This window comes from Lutjanus erythropterus, chromosome 17, assembly GCF_056507025.1.
Source record: "Lutjanus erythropterus isolate fLutEry1 chromosome 17, fLutEry1.hap2, whole genome shotgun sequence".
Lineage (NCBI taxonomy): Eukaryota > Metazoa > Chordata > Actinopteri > Lutjaniformes > Lutjanidae > Lutjanus > Lutjanus erythropterus.
In genome coordinates, this window is record NC_139333.1 from 23,682,184 (window position 1) to 23,709,673 (window position 27,490).

Below are 27,490 nucleotides of genomic sequence, written 5' to 3' on the forward strand. Positions count from 1 at the left end.
ATCACTGAAGAAAGCTTTGGGCCAGAGCTGTTACACACAGCAGCCTGAAGTGGAAGTGTGGAAGCCAGGGTTGGTAAAGTGGAGGACTGATAAGGTGCAGGTGAGCTGACTGGGAGCGGTGATGAGATGATTCCTGCCAGGTGAGGACGGAGCAGAGCCGGGGAGGAACCTTGAGACTGGAGAGGGACCACCACAAACCCACAAGACAAAGACAGACAGGAGACACGGGGGGGGGGGGGACAGAGGAAAACACTGGGAGATGACAGGAAGCACAGCTGTGGCCATGACAACAGCTACATGGCAAACAATGAAAGGTTTCACAGATGCTCTACTTAAGCTCAGCTCATCCTCAGTTACAGTGAAAGACACACCTTCACACAGGCAGCCCTGCTGTAATGGAGATGCACATCCCTGCCATGCTGCGGTGATGGACCAAGTCAAACTGAGTCGAATCAGGCGTTCATTGTTGTGTTTGTCCTCTTTCTGCTCCTCTAGGTGGACAGACAGACAGACAGAGACTTAACTGTTTGAATCAGTCTGAAGTGAAGTCAAATTTCAGCATTTTATTTGCATAAATCCTTCAATTAATTCATCTCCACACACAATAACGTTGTCTCCTAATAGCCAATAACGAATACATCTCTCCTCAGCTGTGTGGCGGGACATGTTCACAAGTGTTGCTCAGTGTTGCCGTGGAAATGCAATCAAGTTTTAATAAATAATTACACTGAATAATTAATTGATTAGAAAGCACATTTCATTACTTGATGGACAATGATGAATCGAGAAAGGCAATTCAGGGAGGCAATTAAAGCACAAATAATTTGAATATATTCAAAGAATTGTATTCCATTAAGAAACAGAATTGCTTATGAAACCATTCATCATGTATAAATGTAGAAATGTAAAATGTGCAGTAATTAATTCATGTTGTTTCAACAATACATCTGAATCAATGAATAGGAAGAGGAAAACACACAGTGGAAGTGTGTGTGTGTGTGTGTGTGTGTGTGTGTGTGTGTGTGTGTGTGTGTGTGTGTGTGTGTGTGTGTGTGTGTGTGTGTGTGTGTGTGTGTGTGTGTGTGTGTGTGTGTCAGGGGGATACTAGCAACAATAAAAAATGTCCTGGAGGTTTTCTCTTATTCTACATGATTCTGTAATAATCATTCTCAAAAGAATGATGTTTTCTCCATCCAAGGACAAGGACAAGTGTTGTGCTTAAGTGTAAAAAAGCTGCTGTAAATAAATAATAGAGTTAATCAATACTTCCTATCCTGCTTTCACTATTACTGTGGTGAATAGTAGTCACAGTTATGGTGTGACCTTTTGGTGTCGTGGAGAAAATGAAGAGGGTAGACAATTTAAGCAATCTTAAAACCCCAAAAGCAGTTCATCTTGACTTATGGACAAATGGAACTTAACGCCCATTCAGTGCTTATTTTCAATCAATTCCTCTCTTTCTCAAGGTTGTTTAGCCATTAAATTGGTAGAACTGCCACTTCTTGTTGAAAGTTGCAATATACAAAGGGATTTGCTTTCACAACCTAGACTCAAATAGAAACCTAAGCTCCTCAGAATGACTACTTGTAAAGAAATCTTAATTGGACAATTTCTTATACAATACCTTAAACCAACTGTGGAGCTTACAGACAGAACCACACATTATTGTAGGAGCTGGTGAGGTTAATGGATGTCCAAAAATCACTTTCTTTGTAGCTCTGTTTTGGTCTCACGCAATCTCAGAGAAAAACATCTGACTTATAGTAACGGCTGTGCGTCTCAAGGAAATTCCCCCTGCAGTGTTCTTGATAACTCCTACAGAGGAGCAATTAAAAGCACCCTGACTGGAAACATCACAGACTGGCACACAATGTGCACGGTTCAGGACAAGAAGAGACTGCAGAGCGTCATAAGAACCGCCCAGAACATCACTGGAACCCATCTACTGAGCGTCAGTGATATACTGAAGGGGATAAGGGTACTAAAAGACAATACCAACCCCAGCCACAGCCTGTTCACTCTGCTGCCGTCTGGCAAGAGATACAGAAGTATCTGCTGCCGTACCACCGGACTGAACCTTGAAATATTGTTAAGCAGCCTTGTTGTAAATTCTAAAAAAAAGTCTCTTTGTATCTTTGTAGATGTTTATTTTCTTCACCAGATAGTCACTAAGTGCGTCTGTTGGCATTTGTTGCTTGGTGGGCAGCATACAGAAGGTTTATGAGAGCTTTTTCTCCTGAAAACAGTGTGTCAACCACTGACTTTAAATAAAGATGGACAGTGCGTCCTTTAAAATTTGTTTGACATATACTTTGATGTTTTAGTTTGGCCCATGTCTTATATACTAAAATGGAGGGGCTGGGTGTATGACCTATGCTGCAACCAGCCACCAGGGGGTGTTTTGGCTTCAATTTAGGGAGCTGTCAGGTTGTATATGTCAATGGTGTGAACCAAAACAAGTAAAGTTGTGGGCCATAAAACCAAAATAATGAGTTGAAAGATGCTATAAGAGTCTGGGGGGAAAAAAAGACAGGAGTTCTACAGACAGAAACCTCCTACATGTGAATCCTTTTCAGAAATGACATGTATTAAAAGGAATGTACTGTACAGGGAACATTATGTAGTGAGATGTGTAAGGACACAAGAATTCAGCAGCTATTGAAAGAAGCATCCATTCAGCTGATGTGTCCCGAAGCAACACAATGATGTGTTTCTAATGATGAGAACCGAGGGAACAACACATGCCTGATGCTATTTTGTTGAGCCCTAATAACCAAACATTGTGATATTATTTTGACACTGCAAATCGATACACATGGAGAACCAGTAATTTAAAAAAAAATGGGATTTGCATATTTATCAATCGTGGCTTCATACTTACAGTGCATATTTAGTGAAGCGCATCTCAAAACCCATTTCAAATTTTAATTACTTTATCATGATGTTAGTCATGTACAGAGTAACAACATGCACATTTCCATTCTTAACTGCTTCTGGAAAATCTTCCCAAGGTGACAAGTTATATTAACACCTGTATGGGGAATAGTTTGCTCATCAGCCAAGAGAAAATTGGAAATCAGAATTATTATTTGACTGCCAGCAGGCTGTTTAACAGTAAGAAAGTGTCACAAGGTACAAAGAAGATGCAGCAAAACTAGTGAGTCAGCTACATCTGGTTAGCCCATGTGTATCCATACCACTTGGTGTAATCAGCATTGTGTGTGGCAGCAGGACATGATATTGCATTTACATTTTTGCTTCCTTCATTTTTTTTTCTCTTTGTCTCTTCAGTTGCTCTATTACCCAAGCAGGCAATATCTTTCAATATCTGGCAGAAACATGACAAGCAGTCAATCTCATCAGAGCTCGTCCGTGCAGCCCCCCCCCCAATCCCAGGATGCACTCTGTCAGCTGTTATTGTACAAAGGCACACATGCTGCTTCACAATTGCTCACACGCGTCTCAAACTATTTTCAGTGCTATAGATGTGCATCTACAGGCAGCCCCACTAGAAAATGTTGAGGTGTGATGTTAAAGAAACAGATGAAGGAAGAATATGCTGCCCTTGTCAGTGCATTATTCTGCTTTATGGTGCACCTGTCACCTTCATTTTTTTGTACATTGAACACTGCACAAGATGACAAGAAACCCTGCCTTGAATCTGGTTTGCTGTCCCGCGAAAAAAAAAAAATCATTACAACAGTGTGACTAGTTTTCATCTGCACTTGTCAGTCAAAGTGTCAGAAATGGATGTAGGTCTCTGCTGTGCTGTTACGCTTTGTGAGATCGGGCAGCGCTCGGGAAGACCCAAATATCTTTCTGCTCTACCGGCGGTTCGCTCACCTAAGGCCGCTATAACAGATTTCAAGTGAGTCTGCATTTCCTGTTTTTATGACTTTTAAAATATGGTCGCAGCAAAGCCTGTCATACCTGAAGGTTACTTTTTTTGATTGAGTTTGTTGTGGATTAATGTACAGAACATTAAATGAATTCCTAATTTGCTAGTTTGGGCAAATTGCAAAATTACTATCCCATACAGCATCATGCTCATTATAAACTCATTGCCTTTTTAAATTACTTTAACCTATTTTCAATCCAAAATTTTGAGGAGCATATTAGTTTAGACAGACTCCCCCCTCATACTTTGTGCCCGCATCTACCATAAACTTCATCTGTTGCTAGAGGACATTTTACACTTTACATTTTGTACACGTTCTTTTGCAGTGTTCAAATGCTTACAGTCATAAAAGGTGAATAAAAAGGGGGAGAAAGGACATTTCCATTGCTGATTATGCACCAGAGAGTTTTAAAGGTTATAAATGATTGAACTACAGATCCTTGGCACTGAAAATTATTGAATCTTTTTGCATTGTTTTCTTTTTGTTTGTTTTTGTTCAGTGTAAAAAGGTGAGAAAACTCATAAATACAAGGCAGCTGGCTTCACTAAATGTTTGAGTCTGAAGTCAACCTCAACTCTTAAGTTTCAGAATAAATTAAAACAAATTTTGCAGACCTATAATCTTTGTTAAAATAATATATTTTTCTTCTTTAGATAAATCTCTGAGTTGAGCAATGATGAAGGTTTGATTAGCAGCGGCAGATTTAGTCATTTTGGGGCCTAAGTTAAACACAGGCATGGGGCCCTCCACATCCCTTTTAGGTTTTGGCACAAAAGAAACTCAGCCAAAGTCAGGGAAAAATCATGGTTTGGATCATATTAATGCTTCATTTAGCAACAGGTGACCTACGTCTTCATGGTTATTGTAATAACCTCTTGGTTATGGTTTAGGAACAATTGTTCTGTTTAAAAGGAACCAACGCTGACTGTCAGAGCGACAACTTTCTCTGACTCAGTCATCAACCCCAACCTCCCTTTACAGACTTTGTGGCAACATAATAACATCATACTACTTCCTTGTTTGCTGTTTGTTTAGTTCAGTCAAGCGACCCATGTGGAATTAATTATTATGTGGAATTAATTATTAATTAATTATCATGTGGAAGTAGATGGTGTACAGCAATTATAATCTGTGATTTCATTATTCACAAAAAGGAAACGGCAAACTCAACACAGCAGGGAGTGGAGAGAAAGGCGTTTTTAAAAGTCTCTTGTGTGTTCAGCTCTCAGTACTTTTGTAGCTTCTAACTGAATCTCTGTGCTTAAAGTTCAGTTTCTCTCGTGTTTCAGTTAAACGCCTTCAAGTGGGCGCAAACAGTGCTTGGCTGACACACTGAGTCAAATCAATTCAAGCCAAGCAGCACGTCTTTATGGAGAAGGAGCAAAAGAGTCGCCAAAGTTACAGACGGAGCCGACAAGCATTAATTGCTTCGGCTGAAAAGGGGTCATTTTACCTGGGAGTATATGTTGACTGCACCCATTCCCACTGAGGAGAAAAGCCAGATAGAATAGTAGTATTGTTTGAAGGTTTTTTGTCCAGTGTAAAAGGGACGCCAGCATCCACAGATGAACAGATGAGCCTGTTAAAATACTACATCATATGAACCACAAAGGCGGCAGCAGTCGCAGCAAGTGACAGCAAAGCTTTCAGGCTGCCATGCTGGCAAAAAGCATGGGCAGAGAGCTGGTACATAAGTAAAAATCCATATAAAAAGGTGTTTTGGTTACATCAGTGAAATCCATCTGCCATGCTTTGTTTCATGTGTATCTTGGTGCAACTGTCACTTGATTTAAACATCTTTGTTTTTCACTCCAACACTTAGGTGTATTTTTGCTCAGAGATCTAACCTTTCGTTCTGTGTGATGACACCTTCAAAAACATGAAATGTCTTAATGTGAATTTCACAATGTTGACACTTATATCATAAGATATGCTGATTGCAATCTGTTTCTCTAAATAGAGCTTTGCAATAAGGGGAGAAAAAACTCACTGACATCAACATTTCACATATTACAAAGTCTGTCCACATCCAATACAAACTAATTAAGTGTGATTTGCCATAGCTGAGTACAGTCCCGAGTGTTTATTGTCAGTTGATTGTCATGCTAAAAACGATTCAGCAGAGAGCCACCAAAACTCCTGTGCTACTTTAGAACCTCAGCTTAATTTAAAATGGTTATTTTCTCCCGTTATTGGCTTTTCTGTGTGAAAATGTATTTTGTCTCATTCTACTTCTGTTCCTCGTGTTTTATTAAACTGAAAATCATCGAGGAATGAAGCAGGGGGATAATACGCAGCTATTAACTTTTCATGTTGGGAATTTGGCCTTGAGAAGACTAGCCTCTTTCGCTTGTGTTCATTACATCTTTCCATGAGCACAGTCCTCCATCTGACAGTATGTTCTCTTATTTAATATGGTGTCACGCCATCTCGACTGCTACATTCCTCTCTTTCTCTGCTCATATTTTATCTGACATCCACAACTCCACACAAATACCCTGCAATCTCTACCTCCATTTAATTGTTATCGTTGTTTCCACACGTTTTATTTCGCAGGCACATCCATCTGTTCGTGTATAGTGGATCCTGTGCGGAGATGGGAGCACTGGCTGTTGAATGGCTGTCAGACATGCAGATGTGACCTTGATCATCCCTGAGGGGAAGAGGCAGCCATAAATCCAGCTATTATGCCATGGCGAGTCTATCAATTCTGCTGCAACACAGATGTGAAATACAGCAGAGACATTTGTAGGGATATGACAGGTAACCATGACACTACACTACAGGTGACACGATAGATAATGTTGAAGTACAGCTGGATCAGAAAGAATGACAAGCTGTGGTGCTGGTCATCAGATTTGCATGCTGTGCGAGCCATAATGATGTATTAAAAGGGATAATGATTACACTATGGAAACATTATAGTCTATCCATATGAACAGAGCCAAATTTTGTTCACATGTGTTAAAATCTGTGTTAGCGAGCAATTGTTCTTTTCCAAGATAATCCATCCACCTGACAGGTGTGGCATATAAAGATGCTGATCAAACAGTGTGATTATTGCACATTGCTTTGGACTGGCCACAATAAAAGGCCATTCCAGAATGTGCCATTTAATCAGGCACTGATCTGTGTCTGTTTGACATTGGGCTACAGATACCTTTTTTTCCCTAGTCATGAACTCCTATACTCTGTCTAACCCCACACAAAACCAGTCGCTCTTCATGCCTAAACCTTACCAACTTAGCCAACAAGGGCACTGAGCATTAGCCTCATCAGCAGCAGAGATAGGCTGAGTCATGACTTTGCCATCCTGGGAAAAAAAAGTTGTATCTGCAGCCCAATGTGAAATAGCCATACTTCAGTGACTAACAAATGTCTTTTTTCAAGATAATCCATCCACCTGACAGGTGGATGGATTATCAGGCTGTTTAATCAGCATATAGAAATGCTGATTAAACAGCCTGATTATTCCAAAGTCGTGCCTTCGACTGGTCACAGTGAAAGGCCACTCTAAAATTTGAAGTTTTATCTTGGAAAAAGTACTTTTTTTAGGCACTGAACTATGGTTATTGCACATATACATTCATAGAGATGTTTTTTTCCCATTGATGTGCCCTATCTTCCCTCTGACTGGCTAGTACTTGTTGCGGTCCTTGGTTGGGTTGGTCAGCCTTGGTTATGTTATGTTGGTGAGGAATGAGGAGTGATTGGTTGGGGTAAGAATATCAGGGTGAGTGAATCAGAAACAGAAAAGGGCGGGTCATGACTTTGTCCACCTGTGGGAAAAAAAATCTGTAGCCCTAAGTGAAATAACCATAGTTCAGAGTGTAGAAAAATATTATTTCTGAGGTAAAAGTGCAGGTGACAAGTCAAAGCCACACTTGTGCAATAATCAAGCTGTTAAATCAGCAACTTCACAGCGTTCTAGTCCCAGTTGATCACGATTTGTCACCACCGCTCTGCATCTTGTACTGATACAGCCCTTCAGTGACTGTATCTGATGTCGTCAGAAAGTTTTTTTATGATGTGATTAACACTGTGAAAGAGTCGCAGTTTGGTTAGGTTAAGAAAAATTGGTTGCATTTATATTTTTGTTGAGTGTATAATGATAAACTGTATAAATATGATGAACCATATCACATAAAATGCAGAAATAACACTTGATTCTATTTAAAAGTAGTGCGGTTATTTCTGAGCATTGGTACAGATGGTTTCTAAACTCAAACATATTCTTTGACATTGGTTTGGAAATAGAAAACAGCTTTGCAGTCGCCTTCTTGTCCTTGTGCATCAGCTAATACAAGAAAGTAACAGCCCAACTAGGAAGCACATGCTCAGCTGATATTCGCAGCCTGAGGTTAGAAGTGAGTTTGACCACATATGAAACGCACCATTTAGCCCGTGTTTGCCATTCCTCCCTCCACTCAGCATGAAGATAATTGGATATAAAACATCAGTGAAAAGTCATAGCTCTCCTCCTTCTACCACTGCATGGTCTCACAGGTCCAATTCACACAATAAAACACCATTATATCTCATCAATGGCGCTTTAAATGTGGTGGACAGAGGGAGACGGTTCAGTGGGCCGTCTTATAATTCACGTGGATGCGGTTCTCATTGACCTCAGCCCCTGTGGGATGACCGCTTTCTTTATGTTCCCTTCAAATCCCAGCTCCCAGTGTTTTTACTCTATACCCGTGAGTCGGCTTTATTGTACATCTGCAATAACATAATGAAAAACCCTACACCTTGCCACGTCGATCCACATAAAGGGGGACACTCTGCAGGTTGCAATTACTTTGATAGCAGCCATTTCTCTTTTCTCTCTTTTTCTGACCCTTCCTCCCCCTGATGAAGCGCTATAGATTATGGAGGTGTAGCAGTAATAACTAAATAATCAGGTTTTCTCAACAACAGTGTAGAAGCTGCAAGAGCTGGAATGAGATCAATTCATGAACTATAAAGTAAAATGTCATGTTTGTAGAATGCAGGTCTCTTGTTTTATTACCTCTGAAAACAGTGATTGAAAGTTTTGAGTTAACGTATCTCAAAGGGATTATTTGTATAAATAAATTTGTCTTGCAGTGAATCGTTGTGATGGAATGGAGGTGAAAACATTTTGAGCTGAACTAACCATGATAGACAGACGTTATTCAATATTCATGTAACATAAATAAGTAAATATATTTGACTTAGATGTCATGTAGGTGTATGGCTTCTAAAAATGGTATTAAAAACTAAACAAAGGATCAGGGCATGATCAGCAGCAAATTTCTTTAAGCCACCTAAAAAGGTTCACCTACAAAAATCAATATAAAAACTCCCCTGAGGAAATTTTACCCTGCAGAACATGGGAGCTGCTGGTCTACTGCTGCTTCGATTTGTTAGTTTGCCTGTGTTTGAGTTATTGTGTGACTTTGGTGTTTTAAAAGGATATTTCAGATTCACCAAAGTCACACGATGAGACAGACAAATTAACAGATCGAGGCAGGCAGTAACTCCTGTCTTCTGCAAGATAAAAATGACTGATTTTGGCTATGGAGTTTGGTTGGTATAGAGAAAACGACAATGTAAAGCAATGAAAATAAAGTTGAAAATCGTTGACCCTCTCTGCAGCAGTTCATCTAATAATCCGAACTATCCCTTTAAGTTAAATTGCACAGAATGATCTCAATGGATTTTTGATTTTAAGCTATGGTTTGTTGGGTTGATGCCAAGCAGGGTTGGATGCTTTAACTGCAGGTGACATATGGCAGCATGGCAGATGTGTACAGATGTTAAACATTCTTGTTATCGCAGCTCTAATCACAGTGTGTGTTTTTCTGTGGCTGCTGTAGACGGGCTGCATGTGCATTCCTGGCATTGTCGTCGTATACATACCATCTTTTCAATGCAACCTGGCAACCCAAAGGAAGCTCATGTCTGGGGGAAAAAATGAGTCTCTATTGGTTGTTGTGTTCTCATTGTGGCCTATCAGATAATTGCAAGGACCTGAAGCAACAGGAAAAGAAAAAGGGAAAACAGATTCTTAATCTGCCCTCTTGAATAAGGAATTTGTAGCACACAAATTAATTTGACTGTCGGTCAAGAAATGTTCTGAAGGTTTTAATATATATATAAAACAATATTTATGTTATATTTATGCACAAATGTATCCCTGCTGTGAGCTACCCTCCAGTCAAAGCTGTGTTGTGGATCAATATATCTCATATTCATCTAATATTTATAGTTTGATGATGGAGTCTACATACTGTCAGATTTCCCCTGTTTTAAAGGGTGTGATGACGCATCAACATGCAGTGATGAAAGGCCTTACACCAGATCTACTTATTAGGTTACTGGGCTTTGCAACCCTTACAGGAAAGGGAGAAAAAGGGTCGGTCTCTAAGTATGTGAGTGTGTAGCAGGTGTAAAAGAGTGAAATATAGCAGCAGTGAAGGGTGCAGCATAAACCTGGCCACTCTAACTTTTTTTAATTTGGATTGGCAAGTCAACTGCCAGGATGGCAATATTTTATCATCAAGTCGTTTTCTGAGTATCCCGCTCTGAAGCAGAGTGGCTCTCCATCATGTTTGTCAGAGGGGACTTTATTGAAGAACACTGAGACCCGATTGGATGCTGGGCACACACTCGTGCAGGGGGAGGGGGCAGTGTATGGGAGCTGGCATTGGGGGAGTGATTATATTGAATTTGCAGGCATGTGAGTTTCTTTGTCGCTAACAAGCCATGCCCTCAGTCAGACTCTTTCGTATGGTGCTGCCATGTGTTGATTAGGGTTAAGTCCTCAAATATGAAAAAATCTGCTATTAAATTTAGGTTCAGCAGTCAACAAAATGGCAACAGCATATAAATGACACATTTTCAGCCCAAGGCTTTGTGTCAGGATATCTGAAGATCAAGTCCTTGCTCTCAAAAGTATGTATTCATACATACATATTTCCAACATTGCAAGAAAGGAATAAAAAAAGCATTCACAGCACTGTTTACAGGCATCCATCAATATAACATGTGATACTATATCTCTATAGAAGTTATGGAGTTAAAGATGTTTCACCATCAGCCATTATCGGATTAAAAGTTCACTGCTAATAAAAACCTTTGGACGGGTTTGTTTCTTCTTGTCACAACATTATTAACTTCATTAAAGGTGCAATATGTAAGAATCAGCCACCTGTGAAATTCATACTCCAAATGAACAGGGGTCAGCATATCACCAGCGTAATCGCTAACTGCTGCTAATTGTAGCTGCTGTTAGCTAGTTAGCTCAATTAGCTTAGTTAGCCATGCAGCTAGTGGACTCTGCCTGGACTGGGAGCTTAGAGAACCGGGGGAGTGTTGATGTTAGCCATTAGCACAGGAGACTTTGATAGCCATAAGGAGGTGGTTTTCAGACCCAGGGCAGTGGGGACTCATCGAATTGTTGGCTGTGAGCAAAGCTGTAATGTAATGAGCTCCAGAACAGGATCCAAGTGTCCAGGCAGTGGAACTGGGATCAGCAGCCTCCCGATGAGAACCCTCCCAGACGGACTGAGACCAGTTTGACGACAGAGAACGCAGAACCGGGGTGGTTTACAGTGGCTCCGACCGGGATTGTGACTCTGGGGACAATAAAGACATGGCGGGTTCAGGAGAGGAGCGAGAGCCAGGTCTGGTGTCAGTGAGTTTCCAGTGCCAGAAACCAAACCCTGCAAGAGAGAACCACCAGTCAGATTGAGGGCAGACTGGACACTACAGTGACGCATTATTGCATCTTGAGGTACAAAGCGGTATTAGCTTACCAGTTAGCATGCTAACTTCAGTGGGTCTAGATTTCTCTGCAACACAGTACAAAGACATTGACTGGGAAAATTGACATGAACACCCAAGATGGAACAACAACTCAGAAAGTTGGAGATAATTTTGTTACAAGTTGCCGAGCTGTTGTCAGTTGACGTCATAAACACAGGAAAGTAAATGTTTGGTTGATACCTTTTTATTAATTCTCATGTTACATATCATTTTTTGCTTATATTATATTATATTGTATTAGGTTGTAGTTGCTGTCCACACAAAGTGACCTGAGTTCGTTAGACAAGTTATTTATTATAATTAATTTTATAACAAATCAGATACAAATGCATTCAGCATACCCTAACCTACCCTGCTGTACCCCACCTTACCCTACCCTTATCCATGTCAAAAATCATTAGTGAGGTAGGATAATGTTCCTTTAAAAAACACATCAAGTCAAATACCACACAAACAACATTAATATTCTGTTGTGCTGCTGAAAACAAGTTTTAATTCCTGCATTAAAAAAAAACAGTATGAACTGCACTAGAATTATTTGTTTTTTTGTGTAGGTCCTGAATTTGTTCAAGGACCCCTGGCTGAAATATAGTGCTTATGAATCCTCAAGGTAATGGAAAAGATGCTCTGCTGACAGGCAGCAGAGACCCAGGGTCATGTTTTTCCTTGCAAACATAAATCTTGGCCTCCTCTTGCCCCCTGCCCGCCCTTCTCGTGCGTCTGTTGCAGGAACCGTCTTTTGGCTATCTTGACTGATTGAGAGGCATGATTTATATCCACGGGCCAGTACCATAGCAGAAAATTCAATTAAATGAAGGAACATAAATAGAAGATAAATGAATAAGTGTGCTCACATCTCTGCATTTCTCTTTCCCACAGGCCTTTGTCCACATCAGAATACATTAAATTCCTGTAAAAAGATTGTTTTCCTGCAAATGATGACTCACCGTAATATGTTAATTATATCATATTGAGGTGTAAAGACATATTGAGGAACATACATATTCATACTTATGCAGACAAGCAATCACTGAGAGAGACGGAGACAGAGAAATCTAATGCATGTCCTTGAGAGGAAAACACTTGAAATGTAAATGGTAGTTGTCTTAAAGAATAGGGGCTGTATCAGCGAAACTTCCTAACTTGCAAATCCAACAGTTTGGTAACCATGGTAATTAGGGTTTGGACCTAATTTAGGAAAAAGCCATTACACACACAATAGTTGCTAAGTCAGTGTTGCTATTCTTTCTTAAAGGAGCAACACGTAACCGTTGTGCATCCAAAAATTAGTACTGCAGTCCAAATAGGAGCCATAGACAGTATATTAAATAGGTTGAAATCATGTGTAATGTACGATCTATGGTTGAGGTGAGTTGTTTCTCCCCACCCCCTCCTCCCCAGACATGAGGAAGCTCAGACAGGCTGCACGAACACTGCAGGAGCGCAAGATGACTGCAACATTACAACTTCACAATACAAAGCAAAGCGGCTGCCTGTCTTACTGCCCGCTGGACTCCATTTAACCGTTATAAACATCTACTCCTTCTAAAAGATTATTAATGATTTCTATGACTCATAAACAGACACTTACTCATTCTGCAAACATTCTGCATTAATTTGAACTCTGGTTAACAAGAAATTATTCTGGCCCTGAATGGAAATTTCAAAGGAGGACACCGTGGCTGTAGTGGTGTTGTCAAAATAGCAAGTACTTCAACATGTTTCCTTAGTTTCTGATGACATATCATGGTCATTTTATGGTTTATTACCTTAAATATACAGTACAGTTACAGATGTTCCCCTTAAAATGGGAAAAGTGCATTAGACAAGCATCCTAAATTGGCAAAATCTTAAATAAACTCTCCTATCTTGGGACAAATATTAACCATACTGTTCTAACTTTCACTTGTCCTCCTAATTTACTTACAGTTATCAGTAGGAAAGTACAGTAGTACAGTTTGTTGGTAGCTAAAGGTAGTGTTTGTTAACAGAAATGTTAGCTAACTTGTTGTACAGCTGCTGTACACAATAGATGCCAGATACAGTGGAGAGACTGTGCCTGCAATCTTAACCCACTCTCTTGCTTTTAACTCTAGAGTTAGTGTGTATGTTTCTCTACTAACACCTGTAATTAAACTATCATGAAGTTAAGTGCCTATCTTTGCTTTTGCTCTATTTTTTGTATGTTTAAACAATTAAAAACTGATGCTTGGAAAGCTGTTTAGCTTAGCAAGATGAGAAAAGTAGTGTTAATTGCAGCAACAGACATAAAATTTAATAAGCAATATTGAATTGAGTATTTAGGATTTGCTAACGAGAGATAAGATGGGATTCCTAAAATTAGTTTTTGCTTCTGTAATACCACACTGGGAAAAATCCTTTCTTAGACTCTTTCTATCAACAGGAAATTTCTGTCTTACGGCCCCGGGACATATTCTGTCCTGTGTGTCAGTGGAAGGGGTCATTAGTTTTTCATAGTATGATAAGGAGGACAAGAGCATCTCTCTCACTCTGCTCTATGTAGGTTGCTAAAGTGACTTTTGAGATTTGATACTTAAACCTTGAAAGATCTGTTTCCCGCTCCCAATTTAGACCTGACCTTTCCAAGCAGCCAGCTAGACTGCACCTCCACACAGGAAAATAGGATCAACTCGGGAAGGACGCCATCAGTCTCCATGCGCTCACCACGCTGACAAAACAGCTGATTGCGGACCAGCGTGGGCTCTGTTACTGTATTGACATTGCCGGTTGTTTTACTGCTTAATTTGCCAGGCTGCTGAAGTATTTATAGACCTTCCCATCCAAATGCACCACATGTAAATGAAGCTTCATCATAAATAATCCATTGGCAAAAATACACAGCCCTATAATTGGAAAAAGGTACAAAATACTTGTTTCCTGCCTTCATAATGTGCCAGAGAGTTTATTTTCTGTCCTGCAGTGTTATGGTTGTTTTGCTTCCAGCGAGGATCATTAATATATGGCTCCCCGTTTCAGATGCCCTTGCTCGACAAGGAGTTCTAAATCTGTACAAGTGGTTAGGAGGACACTCATCTTAGCTTTGCAGGGCCAAGCCTGTCTTCCTGCTTAAGTAGGAACTAATTTATGCCCGGTGATAAAAAATACATAAAATAAAAGCAAGGAGTAGCCCCGGGCAAGAAATGGCAATAAGAGGTGTGATCCCTCAAAGGCAATAATTCAGAGTGATTTATAACTCGGTAACAGGGGGGGAAAATGCTTCACCAGCATGTCAGTCAAATGTATTCCCGTCATCATGGACAGAGAAGAGAGCACAACAACTCTCGACAAAAAAAAAAATATGAATGCAACACTTGTGTTTTTGCTGCCATTTTTCATAAAAGATCCGAGACTTCTTCCATGCACACAAAAGGTTTATTTCTCTCAGATTCTGTTGACAGATTTGCTAAAATGCGTCTTAGCGAGTACTTTGCATTTGCCAAGATTCAACATCCAGCTGACAGGTGTGAATATAGAGATGCTGAGTAAACAGCACAATTATTGCACAGCTGTGCATTGGACTGGTCACAATAAAAGGCCACTCGAACATGTGTACTCTGCCTCTAATTGGCTTACCCCGATATTCTTACGCAAACCCTAATCAGTTATTCTTCACGCCTTGCATTTCTAGTGAACATATGTGAACAAAACTTGAATACAAAATAAAAAATAAAGACAACATCTGACAACATCTTTTCTTCTTGTGTTGTTGTTTCATATGTGCTGAATTTATTTGAGAAATTACAAATTAGGAATTGAAATCTGTTCATTTATTAATACATCGTTCTCACATCCCGTCTAGATAACTGAGAATAGTTAAACACATGGCGCATTTGCATGATTGGAAGCGCTTTTCATGCCTCTGCAATTGAAAAATCATCAGGTCGTCGGGTCACACCTGTCTTGGCTGAAAATGACAAAAAAGTAAAAAATGTGTTCCCAGGCTGCTGGATGTACATTTTATTCAGCTTTATAATGATGAGACAGGCTCGACATTTGAAGCTCTGCCATCTTTACATCATGTGAAAAGGAAAGGAACTCAGGTTAAAATAAGCTAATTTAGCGTTCAACAACCTGTGTTTGGTGGAAAATGCTAGCATGCATTCATTCAGAGTATCATTTTCATCACCATATTTTCATATTAAAATGCTCAGGGGTCGTGCTTGCTCAACCCCAGCTGGCAGACTTTCTGATTGTCTCTCTTCCTCCTGCACACACACACACACACACACACACACACACACACACACACACACACACAAATATGCAGACTCGCAGAGGTACAATCACGTAGATGCTCGTGCACTCTGTGTACACACACCCACGGACACAGCCAGACATGCCTGATGCAAAGGTGAGGAAATGAAGGCCGTCGCCATGTGTGGTGCCGATAAGAACGCCATTCCCTGCTTTACTCCCTCCGCTCTGTACCCATAGCATCTGCTCTGCCCTCATTAATCAAGGGAGAGGTGGGCAGGGGGTTGCCACTTGGAATAAAGCTTGATCATCACATGGAGTGCTGCGGACCACATCCTGGCATTTAGCTAAACTGTTTTTGTCGTGTGTCTTACCCATGTACCCTCAAGGCTACACTGCTTGTTAGTTTTCCTCGTGTGCTGCGTCACATGGCCGACGCGACGTGGACCCAGCGCCATCTGTTGAGGGATGTCACCCTGTGACCTAGTGGAGGAGATGAAGGCTGTTAACCCCCCACCCGTTTAATTCGGGGCTTGACAAAGCAGCTATCTCCAGGTACAGTACCCCAAGAGGGTCTCCGACTTTCTTCAAAACATGAGTGATGCTCAGGACAGTGCACCACCACACCGATGTGTTCCCTCAAGCAGCCTGGTGGGACCAGCAGACTGTGTGTCCTGCATTTTGCTGTTCATCATTTCAGAGGAGAATGAAATTTCCTTTGAGACACTATCTGCCATCTCATCCTTTCAAATAGAGCCTCAACATGTTGTGTTCTTGGCTGGCCGGAGGCAACAGAGACTCATCACAGCCTTGCTTGTGTAGACATATGTCACTAAAGATACAAGGACAGGCGTTTGGAGGCTCAAGGACACCATTAGGGGGCGTCTCTCTGCCAAAAATTTCAGGGAGAGAACGGTTAAATAATGCTTTTAAATTCCTCCCCTTTATTGAGGCTCAAAAAGATTTGCAATTCTATAGTATTATTTTATGACAAACTATAATGAAATAGCTGCCACACAAGAGTTTTACTGGCAATCAACAGAAATATTCTAACAAAATAAAAAATTGAGTTGTACTAGGGAAAATCCAAGTAGTGGGCTAGCCTGTGCAGTTAGCTAGCCAGGATGTTGAATGTGCCTTATAATTGTTTCCTCTCCTGAATTCAGTCCAAAAGGTAACCTGGGTGTTTGCTAACAGCAAGCTGTGCAGCTAAACTTTTTAGCTATTCAGTGTTGCATGTTGCTTGATCAAAGCAATACACAGCCTGAGGGATGGTTTCTAAGTTTAAAATAAACTGTTCTCATAATGGTTACAAAAAAGTTCATTTGATGTTTTAAAAGTTTGGTTTTATAAATGTTCTGTTTTTTGTATTTTGTGTAAAACCAAAAAGTTTTTCAGATTGACCATTTTTGTGCAAAAACTGTGGGAAAGTGAAGATATTTTTGGATCTCACATGTACTGCAGCTTGCATTTGTGTTTTCAGTGGGGACTGCTCCTGGGTAAAGCTGGACGTACACTATGCAATTTTGAAAATGTTGCTTATTTCCAATTCCTGCTGTATGAATGATTTAGCAGAGAGGATTGGAGGTAAACTGGCTATGTTTTATCATTCATATTTTCTGTCAATATGGTGCATGGTGTTGCCATGGCAATTTCAAATGCTCAGTTAGCCACTTTGCTCAGGAGCAGTGAGACAAAAGGCATTGACCTCAGGAAATCGCTCCCCCCTGTAGACTGCACAGCACGCGACGCCTGACAAAGCTGAAATTCAGTCCAGCGCTAAAATGTTTGTCCAGTGGCTCAAAAATCGTGTAATATTTTGTCTGTTGCCAGGATTGTGATGTACTAAAACACTTAATCTAACCATGATGACACGAGGGGCACCAACTCATCAGCTGAACCTTGAAAAATGAGCATGTAACAATTTTGTTTTTGATATAAAAATATGGAATGACATTTCAGGAACAAGTCTACCATTTCATCTGGCATCCCTTTTTTTTTCGTTTTGCTTGTTTTGTAGTAGGAGTATAAGGGTTAGGGTCCCCTCTGCTCATATCAAAGAGTGTTTCATCTAATTTAACAACACCAGCTTCTTATGATCACCTTGACTTGATTTTCCAGTTGTTTTAATGATGCCATTATAAACGAGGAAACCCTAATCAGAGCTGCCAAACAGCAACTCAGTGTGCTTCTTTCAGAGTTACAGAGGTTTAATGAGCACAAACAACTTCACTGCGACAGTATCGCTCTGTTAAATGCGGCTCCTGACAAAGGAAATTTGGATCCATACGCCTGCATAAATGTATTTATTTACATGGCCATAACAAGCAACTGCAACAACTGCAATGTATTTTTCATTTGTCATGAGGCTGTGTCCCTGTTTTACTTTTCAGTGCATGTTTAATGAATGAATCAACACTTCAAAAAAAATATATATACCACAAACGAGGACCAGGAACTGTTCAAGCTTGATGATGGATCAATACTGGCTGTCTGTGACCCAACTTTAAACTTGGATTTCCATGTTTTCCATGTTTTACTGTTGAAACTCTGCGTTAGAATGTAGATGTTGTAATATTTAGGGACAGTCAAAAGAAACTTTGAAGAAGCTTTGTTGTTGCACAAAAGCTGTCCTGTTTTGTTCTGTGACCCTCGTTGCTGTGTGTGTGTGTGTGTTTCTGGCACTGCTATATGTAAATTTACTTGATAGATATGGCCTGAAGGTAACAATATAATTAAGCATGAAAAACAAATTGTCAAACTGCAAGAATGTTGTGTTACTATGGCTACCACCCAGCAGCTAGTCAGGCAACAGACAAGATGCCTGCTAGGCCACAAGGTGAGGTCCACTGCGTCACTTTAATTCTACTTAATCATAACGCTTGTGATTCCACCAAACGCGCTGCAGTGTGTCCGAGAAGTGGCTCTCGGCCAAAATTGATTAACACATCAGACATTTAAAGACCAGAAATCAGAATCGGCCGAGAAAATTGCAATCGGTGCAACTCGATAACTCCAGTTTTCGACAGATGCTGCCCAGAGGAAATTGATGCAGAAATGGCATAGACAATCTAGTCAGTTTTCAAAATAAAAGACCCCATGCTGACTTGCAATCATAGAAAGAGACAAAAAAAGAAACTATTTAACATTTATCCCACATAATCATGATATAAGCCCCAAAAAGCAACAAAATCTGACTGAGTCAACATAATGAGGTGGGCAAAACTTACGTCATTTATCAGAAATAAAGTAATATGCAAAAACAAACAAAAGAATCTGAATACTGATACTGAACTGTTGTGCCAACCTACATAACTGCAAGGGAAATTCACTGCAACAACCTTAATGCAACGCCCGGTGCAGTGATAACTCTGAGCCTCATCACAGCCCATAATGTGTCATGTGCAGCAGATGTGGCGAGAATGTGTAACCTTTTGGGTCGCTGATAGGGACACGGTGACACCTCGCCGAGACCCTCCATCATCGAACACCTCAGAGGCCTGTCATTGTCCTGACGGAATAACAGCCACGAACCATTTGTATCCAATCATGACACCTAATGACAAATGCCCATCACAGTGGAGCAACAACCTGATTAGTGTTGAGGCTGTGGAGGGAAGAGGCTTGATAGCAAATAGCTGCTGTGCTTGAAACCCTAGAGACTGTCATACTTATAATGATCTGTGTTTCAAAGGCCAAATAACATCCCTATGATGAAAGTGCATCGCACCATGTGTTATCATAATAGGCACACATTGCAGTCATCTCCACTGCGCTTGGCTTCAGTTCAGTCATTTGAGTGCCTCAGAGACCGAAGGGATGCTTCTGGGTGGGGGTTTATACTATGACCTTCATAATCACAACTAATTTCCTCAGTCTGTGCCACCTTCACCACTTCAGCATCAAATATCGTGCGCTTCATTGTACTCTGCTTCTGCTCAGTCCCTCAAAAGATACCAGCGAGGCAGTCTATAAAAAGCATTGATACAGTACTTCACTAATTCAGTGTTCAACTTTTTTTTTTAGGCATGGAATGATTTGTTTACCTCAACTGTATGAAGTAAGTTTCTGTTTTCCCTCAAGGGCCCAAACAATCCAGTCCTACATATTGATTAGCAGATGCCTTTTGGGGCCCTGAGCAATTGTTAAGAATTCAGCCCTGCCTTTTTAATGGAAATCAGGGGTGAAGCATGTATAATCTATACACATGCTTTGAATGATTTATTACCTATTATTTTGGTATGGAACCAATTTGTTTCATTAAATGCATTTGTTTATTTATTGAGCTGTTGGGACGAGGTTAAAAATTAATAAGCAAATAATTGCCAACAAAAGCGAGGCTTCATGTGAGCTGCTCAGTGAAATATTGCTTTGTAAAGTGATTCTGAGCGACCCCCACACACCCTTAATATGCACAGCTAAATTTTCACAGCAACCTTTATTAAAAAGCCCTTACATGGCTAATGGAGGGGATCATAAGAACTCCATAACTGATGCTCAGTTCATACGCTGTGACAGTCAACATACAAACAGCAGAACATTTAATGAGAAATGTCATGTTTTACATTTCTTTTCTGCAAAACCTTTTCTAAAACCCCTGCTTTACAATTCTACATTAGTGTGAAGCTATGTATTGTCAGAAATTCTGCATAAATATTTCATAAGAAGAAAAAGTATTCCTTCTTGATCTTACTGAAGTGTTTTTTTTAATCGTGTTTATCTATATTTTTCCATTTGATTTTTATAGGGGCTACATCTGCATTTTAATATGTGCATTCCTGTATTTTATTCTGACAATAAAGCTGAACCATGAACCTTCTCCCACCTGACTACCACGTACTTGAACCTGTTTGTCTAAAACGGTAATGAAGCAATGCCAGTCATATGAGTGCAGCAGTATTTGCTGTGTACCGACTAATTATGCTCAAGAGAAAAACGTCCATTGGCATCAGTGTGCCTATAATATTTATAAGCTTTCAGTGTCTTTTCGTTGTTATGCAACTCACTTTCAGCTTTACTGACTTATAAAAAATATATACTTCAATATATAAGATCAAAATAATATATTAGTCACTATCATCAGCCCTCTTTCCTTGTGTTTATATAGGCCTACAACTTTGCATGATATGTTTCAGGGTTATTACAGGTGCTGGAAATCCTTGAAAATACTTGAATTTTAATTTAATTCCAAGGTTTGGATAAAGTGGTTGAAAGTTATAATTTGTGCACGAAACATAATAACTCTCTGACTTAATAGTTAACTCCTTAGTTAAAGAAATAAGCCTGATTGATTTTGCCTTGTGCACAAAATGAAGACAACAGCGCTCAAGCCTCGCTCGTCACTCTGCACATGTGGCGACGCTCAGTGAGATCTTTTTAGATGTGTGCCCTCTGCACGCATCAATGGTGAGTGGGAGGCTCAGTGAATGTTGGCTTGAAAAAGAAATATATTTTTAAAAATATTTAAAAAAAAAAAAAAAGAAACCTGAAGTTATTTGTCTAGTAATTGCTTGAGTGATTGTTTTTATATTGGCTCAGCCAGGTCATACAGGATGTCTAGTCCACTTACAGACTTTGAAAAATGAACCTTTGTTGTGCTTTCCTTTAATTTGCCATCCTTCTGTAGGATTCTGTCACAAAATGTAGTTTTGGTTGTTTACAGCACAATAACATCTCATTTAATGTGATAAAGAAATTAAATAGGTGTAATCATTTTTGAGTATATATATATATATATATATATATATATATATATATATATATATATATATATATATATATATATATATATATGTATAAAATATGTATAAAAATATACAATTTGCCCAGTTGTAAGGTCCTGGAAACCGCAATCCTTCTCTAACCAAAGTAGCTTTGTTGCCTAAATCGAACTGAAATGTGGATCCTCTGTTATCTTACCAAAACGGCTTTTGTTTCAGGAGTCTGGATTCAAACCTGTCGCTCTGATGTTACAGTCCTGCACTTTGCTCACCTGCTATCCACCCCAACTACCTTGCTGTGACTTGAGCTGGGAGTCCGGACACTGGAACCAGAACCACTACCCGTAAAGTGATAGTGATCAATCACACATCACATCGAATAAAACCATACAAATATTAATTTTTCTCTACGGGTTCAAAAAGGATCAGACTATCATTTGACTGGAAAAGTTTCACTACTGTGTGGTACTGGCTCAATAATCTAGCAGTATGAAGTAGAGATATGCAGCCCTAGCTGTGATTCCAGTGCATTATATAAATGTACTGTTTGATTCACTAAAAGAAATGTTGTCTTTAAATATAATCCAGCCAGGAACAATACAATAACTCAGAAATAACTGAAGAACAGCATGTTTGATTGGCAGCAGCTTTACAAAGTTGCAGACTGATTGACTTCTAAAGTACTAAACAATAAAGTACATTATTTTCTTATAGAGTTTTTCTATATTTACTGAGGATGAGTGTGTTATCTACAGTGCTGTATTAGTCCAGCGTGTTGTACAGACCTGTCATGACGTTCTGTGTGTGGGTGCTTTTGTTTAACTATATTTGCAGGGTCCTAAAATCTGTGAACGTACTGTACTTGCGGGGTCTTACCAGCTATATGAGGACCAAAACACTGAACCTTACAAGTTTAAAGGGCTGTTTGAGGGTTAAAACTGGGTTTTATGGTTAGGCTTAGAATTAGGTTCAGATTAGGGTTAGCCACTTAGTTGTGGCTCCCTGTAGCTTTAACAATAAATTATAAGGAAACGGTTCTTGAACGGTTATTGTACATATTCATTTTTATTTATCATTGTTGTTGCAGCCCTAAAATGATTTTCTCACTGTAGAAAAAGGTTTAATAGTTTGTCAAATATTTGCACCATAAACTAGCACTTTTTTCTTGAAATTTTGAGTTCCTTAGACTAGCTGGATGCCAAAAAAAACATTTTTTTTTTCTTTTTTTTGCCCCAAAACGGCTCCATTCATGGTAAAAGTTGCTGACCCACTGGGGGTAAAATAAGAGGCTGGGAATGCATTATTACCAGTGATGGGTCCCCACAAAGATAGTAACATAAGTGTGTGTGTGTGTGTGTGTATGTGTGTGCCTCAATTTCCCTGGGAATCTCAGTGACCTTTAAGTCTGAAACAACCACCTGCCTTTAAAGAGAGGGAAGGTGGGCAGCTTTTAGAAAAGACATTTTAACGTGAGCTTGTAGTGTACTCTTAGAACATTGCAGGTGCTTTTTTTGTGTGTTGGAAGGGCAGTGTCGCACCACCGAGGTCGTATTTAATAACATCTGTATTTTATATATTACCTTGCTGACCTGAAAAGCAGAAAAAATCAGGGTGATTATACTGTACTCTAGCTAATGTTGTGACTTCTGTGAAAGCCAGGTTTGAATGTCATCGCACAGGTTCTCTTGCAGTCTTCCACAACTGCATAAAACACAAACAGTCAGCACTGCAACCTTTATAACTGCAATTTAAACGGGACTATGATATGAAATTAGATGTTATTTACAAATATGGTGAGATGGCACAGCTGGAAAATCGCCAGGCTGACAAGTGTTGCTTTGTTTTCATGCAGCTGGGATGCATTTGTACGTGTGCTATGTTTGTGTATTTATGCTCTCAACCTGGTGAACTGAGGTGTAGATGCGAATAAATCACAAAAAGACATCTCTCCCGTCTTCCTGTGCCTCTGGACAATATCTCTTTGTGTTTTTGTTTCTCAAGTTTATTGCAGCACAATAAGAAATTTTGTTGATTCCTCTAAGTAGTCGCCTGTGCCCTGATATTCCCCGTCTCTTCTTTGACCACTGGACAGAATCATTTGGGCTCTGTGACTTTCACAGAAACTGGCACAGAATTAGATTGAAGTCATGCTCAGCTGGTCCCGTCTCTTACCGAATGTCATTGTTGTCATCTGTGGCTCCAAGGAATCTCTAGTCAACGGACCTGAATGCCAAATAATTTCAGATGTCCTCGGGTCATTCCAGTGTTCCCTCAGTGATACAGGAAATTTTACAAGAAGTAAATACAATAAAAATACATTTTGAATGTTTCCAGCCCATTTTACAAAACTGAAAAATGGAAAAAATCTGGACCACTTTCAGGATTATTTCAACGACTATTGGATAGATGAATGAATTTTACAGATATTCTACAGGGGATGTTGACCGTTTCGTTTTTTAAGTAGGGATGTAAAAGTACATTGAATATCGCAATATTGCAATAAAAACATGCCTCAGTACCATGCTGTACCATACTGTACTACACTATGAGGATATCTACTTTAATTATTTTATTGTATTATTTTTATTTTACCTCTTAAAAGCACTGCTACTGCCTTTTTAGTTTTGCAATTGTACTTTCATAATTTCAGCTTTCATTGCCTAAGACACTTGGGCAGAAGCACTGTAAGTTCATGGGAAGAATAAATTTTATACAAAGAAATAATGCCGTACACATCAGATTTATTATTTGGCAGAAAGAGCGCACAAAAATGACCTTTGACCACCAAAATATATGCAGTTCATCCTTGAGCGATCTTGAGATATCGCGTTCACAAGAACAGGATGGATGTGCGGTTGCAGTGACCTTTGACCTGTAGCTACCAAAATGCAATCAGTTCATGCTTTGAGCTGAAGTGGTCATTTGTGCCAAGTTTGAAGAAACTGTCTCCAGGTGTTCTTGAGATACCGCGTTTGCAATAATAGGATGGCCCAAAAATATAAGGTCCATCTGGCCACAGCCATCGGGGGTCAAGAGGCATTAGAAAAAGTTGTTGTGCAGTTATGAATGTGCCCAAAAAAAAGTCTGGCCGATGGTCCCAAGATTAGCTACAGACAAGCTCCAGGTCCATTGGTCGCTCATGCACACAACATGCACATGCAAGCAATTGCATGATCCCCTCCAGAGTTATGCTTGGCGGAGATGATTAAGGTCAGTTTTGTCTGTTTTTTAATATTGTGATACATATAATATTGTGGCTTTTGGTATTATTTCATGCCTTGTTTTTTCTTGTTTTCCTATTAGATGGATTTCAATAATAAAGTTGTACAGATATCTATAGTGTCTAAAATATTAATTCTTTTCTCATAATCTGCCTGGTACAAAAATAATGGATGGATCGCCATGACATTTTGCACAAAGAGTAATGGTTCTTAAATGATAAAACCTAATATCTATGATGTGATTATGACGATGACATTTATGGTTTTGAGTGAAAGGACTGTTGGATGGATTGCCATGACACACAATCAATCAATCATATTCTCTTTCTAAAGAATTTGATCATTCCTTAAATTTTCACCTTGCGCCATGACCAGGTCAAAAGGTTTTGTGCTACTTAGCAAATGCTGGTGCAATGACACACTAAGCTAAGCTGCAGTAAACATCAACGTGTCAGGATTCCATTGCCGGGGTGTTAACATGCATGTATTACCATTTATAGTTCAAAGCACCGGTACCTCACAGAGCAGCCAGCATGACTGAAGAATCTTGTTATTCATAGTTCAGCACCAAGTTTTACCAGTTCATAGCACCACGGCAACACTAGACGGATCTTTAATCAAATCTCTAATTGTATTCCACACAGTACTCTCTATTATTTACTCTGTGATATTAAGAACCGTGAGATGAATACAATGAAATGAAGTTTCACCTATATACTGAATTGGTTCCTGTGCAATCATCATGTTTAAATTATCCCATTCACTGTGATACAGAGTGGAAATCACGGCGAGCAGAAGGTTTCGGAGGAGATGGTTGTGTTAGATGTGCGTTGCTGAAAAGGAGAAGCCCACTGAGCCTCCCTTCAAGTCTCGTTTTAATTTTAAAAGGTATAATCAGTAGGATTTGTCAGTTGCTGTCTGTACACACCAGAACAATTGCTGATTGTTTGAGTTTCATTCCCAAATACTGACTCTTTGGTTCGGCATCCAGAGCAAAGCAAAATGAGGAGAAAATAAGAAGGCACGGCAGAGGACAGGGTCTCTGTGGATGCAGGCACTGCCTCAAAATTCTAGTGGCTTGTGGGTGATGATTGAGAGGGATTATTTTTTATGAGTCTGTGCATTGTTTCCTGCATAGCTTGCCTTTACCTATCTTAAGGGATATCTACAATGTGAGGTACTTTTCAATGTGTAGGGATGGGTATCGTCAGTATTTTATGTATTTATAAATCCAGCTTTAACCGTGCTCTACTGGGACGACAAACAAACCATAACCTGAGCTATTCAATACACAACAATGTGCTGGTGCTAATTTATCCCCAAAAAAGGGTTCTGGCTGTCAAATGCAAACTGTGCAGCCCACCTGACTTAACTTCATTAGCATTTACCAGAGGTGAGTAAGCAGCATGGTTCGTGACAGATTCAGGCTTCCAGTGCAGCGTTATGATGGATAGAGCAGTTGACGCATTGTACCCAACAAAAGCTACTTCACTTGTCATCACTGTGTCACAGAGCCAGATGTGGCACAATAATTCATTTAGTATTTTAATTTTTTCTAAGGCAGAGGGGTGAAGTGATTGAAGCGTGTTGGCCGTGCACTTAACACAAAAGCCGGGCCGCTCCTCGCAGCTGCTTTCTGCCACAATTATTCAAATGGCTCCACCAGTTCACAGCTTTCACTGAACACAGTCGGATCAACAGGCTGTTTATGTCATTCTGGATTCATTTGAGGAGCATTAGCCAAACCACTATCTTCAATTGGATCTTTGTTAAAAAGGGCATTTTTTATCTCAGCTACTTTTATGTTTTTTTATGACCATGGATAGAGCGAGAGTAATAGCCTGCGCCGTTAAAGTAATAAAGGGGTGATCCAGTAATTTAGGATTTTTTCTTTTTCTTTTTCACAATCTGTGTGACAGAAGTAAGCTGTGTGTATGGGCTTGTGCGTGTGCATAATTAATAAGGGTGGAGGAACAGGTCATGAGTATAAGGATAGGGAAAAAGAAGACAGGTAATACCCAACTTCAGCCTTAAAACATGACAGTATGCAAAGGAGCGTCCTCCAAATCCATTAACAACATTCATTGTCGCTGCATTCTGCCGCACATTTCCCTGTCCCCTTCTTTTCCACCGATTCCTCCTTTTTTTTTTCTTTTATCAACGAAATTGAGAGCTGCTTCTCAGAGCAAGAAAAAAGAAGTCGGTCTCACTCCACTGGCCAAAGTAATAGAGAAATGACTGGAGCAACAGGCAACGATTATTTACAGCTTTTATATATTTATTTGTTTAGACGTTATCTGGCGCCGGGGATGAGGAAGGGGGGAAAAGCAATATTCATTTTTTTTTTTTAATGGGGCTGCCCTCCACAGATAATATCCCAGTGTTATTTCCTTTCTCCTGGATTTCTCATGCAACAAAGTGTGCTGGGAATGCAAAGTACTCCTCTTGTTCTTCCAACCAGACAAAAATAAAGCTATTCTTGTCAACACTTTGCAGTGAGGCGCACAAAGTTTTGAGTTGTTAGCAGGGAACAAATGGAGAACGAGCCAGTTCAGCATTAATCAGTTACCATTCATAAAGGAAGTGATCAGTATGATCGATTCAACTAATCATTTCCTAATGATTTCTCGATACAGGGTCTTCT